We start from the raw sequence: 8079 nt of genomic DNA, 5'->3' as shown, positions 1-8079 counted from the left end.
TCCACTTTTGCGTTTGCGCAGTGCCAAAGGAATCCCGTGGAGTGAATAGCGTAAAATGTGCCGGTATTACACATGAGATCAATGAGATGTGTTTCACTGAAGGACACACAGTGCCAAGTCCCCTTCCTTGATAGATCCTAAGGTAAAACACTTCAAAAATGATTACGAAACTTAATATTGTTGACCACTAAACACCTGTTTTGAAAAGAACTGAGTGTTTGCTTGCTTTTCACTTTCTAAATTGCTGAATTCTTGTCCTTAGTGGATCTTCCGGGATGACAAAGCTTGGTGACAATCTAAGTCGAAATGATCGGGGCGTCTTAAAATTATTGACTAACTTGGACGTTTTCTAATAACCAGTTACTGTGAATGTGTTATTGTCCCAATGCCTTGTGGGCAGTCCACTCGTGAGATTTTTAGAAAAATGTTCAGGCGTTTCGCTGTAAGTGACCTTTGACAGGCGACACAGCGAGTTTTCTGGATAACTGACGACGCACACAGAGGACTAAAAGATGCAAGCTGGACATAGCAGGCCAAAAGTTAAGTATTTTCTATTTTCTTAGCGAATAGATGAAGATGGCGGACACTGTTCCAACCTTGAGGAAAAATCTGCAGTCGCGGCGATTGTGACGCAAATATGTTAACCTCAATACCCAGAGGAATTATTTGTTCAAGTTAGCAAGTAACTGGCAGCTGAACAGAAGGCGGACGAAATCCTGCTGATTGCCCTGAATGAAGTGAGAACGCCTGTAAATTGGCTGACTTTACGATTAAAAGGAAAACAAGGTTGGGAAACAATAGCAAGAGTTATACTTGATGACGACTGGACAAGGCAATATTTCATATTACAGTTAATAACAAACAGCTTGAAGAGGGCTCTGTTTTGCTAACATTTCCGAGGTCTTGTAAAACGAGAATTTACCAGATTTGAAATAGAAACAAGGCAATGAAGGAGGTGAATGGGGCACATATACTATGTAAGCTTAACATGGGCTTCGTTATTTTGCTAATTCTTCTTTATCATCTACTGTTCTAAAATGGACGCACTGATTTGAAATAATTTGATTGTGAAGGTAGCGTCGGTTAAGGTCACACACACATCACAACGTGAACTACATCAGTACACAAAGAAGAAAGACGCTAGTCAACAGCATTTTTTTCCTGGCATAGAAGTCGGTAGTTGCGTATAATCCCTCAACATCAACCATAATATGTATTTGGGTCTGAATGTGGATGAAGTAGTGAGGGGAAATTTTGTGTTTTCGTGGTGACTAAGTTTAAGACTACATATGTAACACATGGACTGTTTGAAAGTGTCGACTGGTCTCTCATCGAAAAGTGGAAGAATGGAAACAGTGATTTTTCCCAAAAATTTCTCAGCTTCAATCTGAAGTATACGGTTGACCACTGTATATCACTAGCAAATCGGAATTCCTCGAGGAGCAGATGGATTGATTGGGAAACGGGTGATACGATACCGAGACATAGGCTCCAAATACTACTTTCTTTCTGTTTAATATAGAGCAAGATTGGCACTAAATCAGGCTGACGCACTGAATGGTCACAGTCGACCCAAATGTGGCAAACTTTTGGTTCGAAGGAAGTCTGATGGATCTTATGATCTTATGTGAAATCGATTCGAAGTCACAAAACGAGGCACACTACGACTCTACTTAGAGAGTTCTTAGGATTCATAAACAATCACATCACAGGAACAACGTCCCGAGAACTGGACTATAAGCAACATACAAACCAAACAGCAGAGAAAGGCTTGATCAACACAACGTCTTACTCCTGGCCTGGTCAGTGTGTTTGACCAGTCGATTCTACAAAAATATTGTTGTCTGCCTAAGGCCAAGCACGCGCCGTGTGTGCGCGGAAGACGTGTGCCACTGAATATTCTAATTCCGACTTAGGAATGGGTGGCTCGGCGTGGATTGAACACAAGCTACAAACTCTCCGAGAGTTCACACTTCGTGGGTTTCATCAGGTAGGTGCAATCCACGAGATTCCGTCAACCCGACGGTCTACCTGAAACAAAATTTGACGTAATTTCGCAAATGCCCTCATTCCCTTACGAATATGCTTTTGGAGCATCACTTGAATCCAGCTGAATCTCTCGTTTATGAAGACAACCATTAACGTGGGGATGAATCCTGAATTAACTGAAATGGGAGCATCACATCCAGCTGAAACCCCTCGTTATGAAGACAACCATTAACGTGGGGATGAATCCTGAATTAACTGAAATGGTCCTTCAGCTAGCCGAGAATTTTTCATTGGTTTCACTTTCTCAGTTTTTTGCATCCAGTAGGCCTTACTTTCGATAAAAAACCATTCCCCAGAGTCGAATTTCTTTTGGGGCCGTTGTGAGCGGTTCTATCACTTTCAGGTTATATTTATGTGTTTTGTCCAGTGTTTAGAAAAAGCAGCGGACAAAAAATGAGTTCGCATTTCAACGAGAAGTGATTTGCGATGGAGAGAACTCAGATATATTGAATGGGTTTACTTGAATTTGAGCTGTCTGATGGCCATCAAATAGAAGTATATTCAGGCCCAAATGTTTTTCCCGTTCATGCGTGTCCTGCGATCAATCCCAGAGGCAGACTCACACTCGTGATCCACCCACAATGCACGCAATTGGAATAAAATTTAATTTAGTGGGTCAATACTTATCGCTATCTAGCGTTTGAATCCCCATGGAATTGTCATCATCATACAACTATGATAAAAAGTGAGATGATAACGGTTGGTGTGGCGATTCCGTGGTTTTTAGCATCAATAGCAACGTGGATAACAGACTGTTAGTTTTCCGCCTGTGGAGACGGGTTACGGCCATACGGTGACTAAATATCGATGAGCACATGCAACCAAATCGAACCAATGGCAAGTGAACGAAACAACCACGTCGATTTTCCCTCAGGACACTTGAAAAGGATTGCCCGCAAAAGCCAAAACTCTAAGACAGTGGACAAGGCCTACACCTCATCCGTTTCAGGTGCTAAATTTTTATGGTCAGAAAGAAATACGTACTAAATAATCTTTTTCTATAAAAACAGTAATCTTTTGTATACCATGAACCAGGTTAAAAGCAACTACCCTGCCACCGACACCAAAACACTTAATCCTGCCTGTTCTTTTAATAGGCCAATAGTCTGCACGAGGTAGTTGAATGAGGTCACTTTGTTATTCTTAGCTAGTGATTTCATCAGCAGAATAAGGAGCGAATTTGCACATGGTTTGCTCGCCATCCAGGCTGATGAACCTCGCATGCCACACCTCGCATTTCACATCTGGTACTAAAGTCAGGAGTTCACTCCGATGGATCACTTGTTTTAATAACTTCTCCACCCAAAATCAGCGGGTGATTCTGTTGCCAGAGCATAGCAAGTTCTTACCACAGGTAACTTCATGTCAGCAGATACTCAGTGCTAGTTCGCGTCGTCCACTTTTCTTCTAGAAACCTCACATTTGTTCTACTTTAGGACATTGCTGTCACGTTTGGAATACAAAACCGTTCCACCGACGTTGTAATCCAGACCTACCCATCACCACATTTTCTCCTGTTACTTACTGGAAATCTCCAGTTGAGCAACGCGTAGGGTCCAATGCCCATTCTTGGTCGTGTTGGTCATGGCAAGTTTCATTAAAAATTGATTCAGCCGTGCCCCTCCTTCTAGCTTCCAATAAACCGATGCCCCTGCTAAACTCCTCTGTCAGACTGACCTGTCCGTTTATTCTGACTCAGCTTGATCGAATGCTTCTTCGAACTTCCTAATTTCCACTGTATTCGTCATCATCATTATCGTTAGCATTGACAGCAACAGTGGATGAGAACACTGGTGCTTCACAGCCTCTGAACCATGTCAATTTATTTGAATGACGTTCTATAATCGAAAGAAATCTCATGGTGAGGGATCTAGTGTTAACCCACCAGAAACATCCCAAGTGCCTGCACTTCCACCACTTAGTCAGACAATCGGAACAGAAACTGATGGCATGCGCGCTACTGACACTGATTAGCAGCCATATTCTTCAGTCTTCAGCAAAGCACAGAGAGGGACACATGGAGACAACCGTTTCTCTGCTCGTTTTTTTAAAGACTCAAATTTACAAATTTATTCTGACTGTTGTTCTGTTTACTTGGCTTCAAAGCATTTTACCTGCTGCGTGTCTGTGACAATATCTACACAACCTCTGTAGACCGTTGTTGCATAATGAGAGAGATCCGGTTAAGCTGCTACGGTAGGTAAGCCATTCTCATCACTGCAAACTCTCTGAGAAAACAGCGAACGATCTACCGATATTCTATCACCTAAGAACCATTCGATTATGCCTCGCTGGTCACTTGATTTAGCACAGACCGTTGTTTATACAAAGGCTATTGATACTGAATAGCCTAAATGACGCATACATTGCATTTACAGATGATCCGTCCAAACAAACAAACAATATAAATACGCCTTATGCAGTGCAGATAAACTCCGATAGATTCGACCGCCATAACTGGTCGGAAGTTAGGCATCATTTATTGACACGTATTAGCCTGAGCCACAACACTGTCAATGAGTCAGTATGACCTGATAGCACCAACAACCAGAGTTATCAGCATCAGAGCAATCGTCCGAAAATGGATTCCTTCAGTTGTAAAAATTTGAAACATAGTAGATTCCATCATCACGAAAGATTTCGGTTTTGATGACTATCGTACTGCTTCTTAATCAAACCCTGAGCAATGCAAGCCAAGAATGATGTACCTTGATTGAAATCAGATAGCTTGAAGGTGCTCATTCAGAAGGTGAAATAAGAGTTTTATGTCTTTTGAATGGGCCATAATACCTGACCGAGTTCGGTAACCTAAATCCGAAAAGAGCTATATTATTGACTCTGAAAGCAACATGTGGGAAAGTCATGTTCAATCCTTAGATGTTTTCACCACGAACTATTGAGTATTGTCCGCGCCACCCCGAGTGAGACCATTGTTAGAAATGTCGTTCCCATATTCTCATGGGAATTCACATCGCGGTGATGCCGACGAAAGGTTTCCACATATCTGGGTGCCAAGTCAAGTACTTGCAATTGAACGAAAGATTCAACGTCATCCAAAAGCCACCTAATTTCACTGGAACTGCTTATTGATAACTCATAATAATATAATAATAATAACCCCGATGGAATCTCAACATAATTCACCTTGCCGCTATGATTTTTAGGCCAACAAAAACTGCTGACCATAAAACATTGCACGCACAAGTTTGTCAGAATAGCAAACTCACTCGGAGCTCTAATCGACCTAATCTATCCTGTAAATCAATCCACACATGGGTTTGCAAGCTGAATGAATGTCTCTAGTTCCGTTTGCGCGCATAACACACCGTCATATACGATCAAAGAAAACCCCACGAAATGTCAAAGAAAAGACAGCTGAACGAACTGAAATCAGAACTAGGAGAAAACATCAAAAGAATCGTTGCGTGTAGAGATATGGGGGGAATGCATGAAGCTATCGATTCGACATTGTAACAGCATTGAAGCTGATGAGATGACTTCCTGTTCGGAAACAGCATGGCTGACATGAGATCGCGCAGAGAATGAAACAAAGAGGAATGTAAGCTGTTCAAATGAATTTCTGTGTAATTTACGCAGAATTGTTTCGAGTAATAGAAACACTACGAAATGATCAGGAAGCTTTCACGCATTGTCAGTTGAATGCCTAGAGAAGAATAGGGAGAATAAGATTCTCGATGCTCGAGACATCGGACTTCTGGTATCCACTGCATTGGTGCAGCTTTAATACGTGAAAGATGTGGAATCAGTGTGCGTAGGTACCGAGAAGAGCGTAAAATGCCAAGCAACCACAAATACTGCACAACTCCGAGTGCTCGGAACCGCAGGATCCTGATGGAATTCAAGAATGCCTTTTCGACACTTATTGATACCTGGTGTACTTGGTTAGTGGAGCATCATTGACAGACAGCTAATTCTGATTTTGGTTAGCAATGGCACAAATGCCGGTCGAAGTAGCTGTGTTCCTCGTTGAAACCCATAATAAACCATCAACCCAGCGGTTTGTACCTGAGCTGAGATTTTTACTACTGGGCAGTAATTTCCCGGAATTTCGTTCACAACTATAGTCTTTCTTAACTCTATTCTTTGGTACAGGTCACTTAATGTTGTCTGTAGATAATGTGGCTCTGACTATCCGTCAACGGCGGAGGGTGACTGAAGTTGGTTTGTACTCGTTCTTCGGGTCGAAATGACGCAGGATGAACGCACATAACACTTTGGCACACCAAGTTAATCCGTTTACCCTTTCATAAAGTCTACAGAACTACACCCAAGCTTCGAGAATTGGTGAGATAATATTCACCCCTACTGGCATGATCGGATAGATTGGATAACTACATACAACAGGAGTGTGAATCCAAGTGCTTGGGAAATCCAAATCGACACAGACCTGTGGGTGACCCATGGTTAAGGAACCACAGTGAACAGCACACAAGTCTGGTGGGCCTCGTTCAGAGTTCTTAACTCTCCTGTCTTCCAGTTACAAATTTTCTCCAGCCTGATCGCAACTTTGCCGTTGGCCTCTGTAAGGACTTGGCTAGTTTCAGTCAGATTTTACTGCCTCACGCAACCGCTGTAATGCAACTCTTTACAGAGTAAGCCAGAGACAGCTACTACTTTTCCCAAACAAATCTGTATGAATTTGAACGGTCCACCGGCCTTCCGACGGCTCCCGTTTATTTGCATTTGAGGGCTCAGTGGCCTCTGCGTGGGAGCTTTCGTCCAACCGGAAAGGCGAATAGGTCTCCTCAACTGCATTCTCTGGCTCCCACTACATTCACCCGTGCTTACACAGACCTTATTCGCCCCGGTCACTTACGCTGGGACCGTTGACAGAGAAGCTCGGACGTGTGAGCCAAATGTGACTGGGGTGGGTGCACGATTGGTGGTGGCCTGCCGCTAAACCCTGGTCAAAACAGGAACCGAGGCAACATGGGAGCCAGTCAACTAACTGCGCCGCGGCAAAACTCATCGGGACATTGGTGAACTGCGCAGCCACCATATAGATAATGGAAAAGTTCCAGAAGTAGCAAATTTACAGCCGAAGGAAAACTTCCTGCTAGGCTTTGTTCACGAGGTGGCCACCGGCTTCGTGTACACGACATATGACCGCGGATGGGAGATCCGAGACTTTTGCTCTCAGGTTATTTGTAAACCTTCAGCTAGATGCCATCCAAAGGAACAGTGACTAGGTTCTGAATATTGTCTCTCTTGTTCTCTAGTTTCATCAAACCACAGGGCCACATTCAAATTACAAAAGCTTAGTACATGCATAATGTTCTCAGCCCGCATATGGGATTTATCACCAAAATGGGTAGGAATGCCCGAAATAATTAGTAGGATTTCGACAGAATTGATATTTTGTGGTCGAAAGCCAATATACGTAGCACACGGAAGGTGATGTGGTCGTTATTGTGCAATATTTCATCAAGTGTCCAGATTTGGGATTTAGACCTATAGAACCACTAGTAGGGTCAGGACGTGGTGGCACTTTAGGGTGTTCAACCGTCAAACTAATTACCATAACTTCATTTTGGTATTACCAGCTTATTCCGCCAGTGAAACAATAAAAGGGGAAAAGGTTGCATTGTAGCTCGCCGGGATGCATACACTAGTCATCATGTGGACGTTAGCCGGTGCTAAGCTGACCAACATCTTTGCTCACTTTCCTAATTGCTTTCAGTCAGATTCCCCATGATTATTCCATCTCCTGCCTTTTTTACTGAAATTAACATGGGAAATGAGATCAGAGCTACTAATTGTCGATTTCCGGTGTGTTTTGGCCATTAATTTCTCGCTGATGAGAGATCCTCGCCAGAAAAAGGTGTACGTCTTAGTTCTATAACATGAGTTCATTCGCGTAGATGAAACATGGGACGAAGTAATGTTTCTGAAACATCTGTCATGTTTGAACGTTCCAATTGGGTCATAGTTAGTCAACGCAAACACCTATATTCACAAGCATCTTTGAAGAAATAAGACCTGAAGGCAAAAAGAAACCATATATATATA

The sequence above is a fragment of the Opisthorchis viverrini genome (genome assembly GCF_000715545.1).
Source record: "Opisthorchis viverrini unplaced genomic scaffold opera_v5_15, whole genome shotgun sequence".
In the NCBI taxonomy this organism is placed as follows: domain Eukaryota; kingdom Metazoa; phylum Platyhelminthes; class Trematoda; order Opisthorchiida; family Opisthorchiidae; genus Opisthorchis; species Opisthorchis viverrini.
This window is presented reverse-complemented; position numbering follows the sequence as displayed.